Genomic DNA, 340 nt, shown 5'->3' on the forward strand with positions numbered 1-340 from the left:
CCAGCTCCTCCTCCGGGTCCTGCCGCGGCACTTTCCCACTCCGCCTCCTCTTGCAGCTCCTCCTCCCTCAGGCCCGCCCCTCCAGCTCCGCCTCCGGAACTCACGGCGGCGCTTAACCCACGCTTCCCACCGCGCGACTCCTCCTCCTTCAGATCCGCCTCCGGGACCGCGGCTGCGCCTTGCCGCTCCTCCGCCCCCCTCCTCCAGCTCCTCCCCCGAAGACAGCGGCTGCGCTTTCCCACTCCTCCCACCCCGCAGCTCCACCCCTTGAGCGCTACCGCCTCCAGCTCCTCCTCCCCCAGGCTCCGCCCCTCTGCCCCGCCCCCTCCAGCTCCTCTTT

Source organism: Ovis canadensis, chromosome X (genome assembly GCF_042477335.2).
Source record: "Ovis canadensis isolate MfBH-ARS-UI-01 breed Bighorn chromosome X, ARS-UI_OviCan_v2, whole genome shotgun sequence".
Classification (NCBI taxonomy): Eukaryota; Metazoa; Chordata; class Mammalia; order Artiodactyla; family Bovidae; genus Ovis; species Ovis canadensis.